This window comes from Echinops telfairi, unplaced genomic scaffold (genome assembly GCF_000313985.2).
Source record: "Echinops telfairi isolate 266 unplaced genomic scaffold, ASM31398v2 ScPeMD7_7420;HRSCAF=8458, whole genome shotgun sequence".
Classification (NCBI taxonomy): Eukaryota; Metazoa; Chordata; class Mammalia; order Afrosoricida; family Tenrecidae; genus Echinops; species Echinops telfairi.
The window spans coordinates 11,025,409-11,025,674 of NW_022111320.1; positions in this window are offsets into that span (position 1 = coordinate 11,025,409).

Consider the following 266-nt stretch of genomic DNA (forward strand, 5'->3'; position numbering starts at 1 on the left):
TACTATCCCTCTCCCATTAAAAAAAAAGAAAAAGAACATTGTCTTGATCTTTGATTTCACTGGAAGAGCATTTTGGGGGTGAGATGACAGTGGTGTCTTCCACTGGCTTGCTTGATGTTTAGTTTCAGGGTCCTAAGAATAGCACCATGTCTTATCACCAGTAATGAATGACCTTGGAAAAAAACGTCTGGGTCGCTTCGGAGCTGTTTGTTCTTTCAAAGCATGGCATGTTTCCACTGAGCACTCTTTTTTTCCTGGTTAGTCAG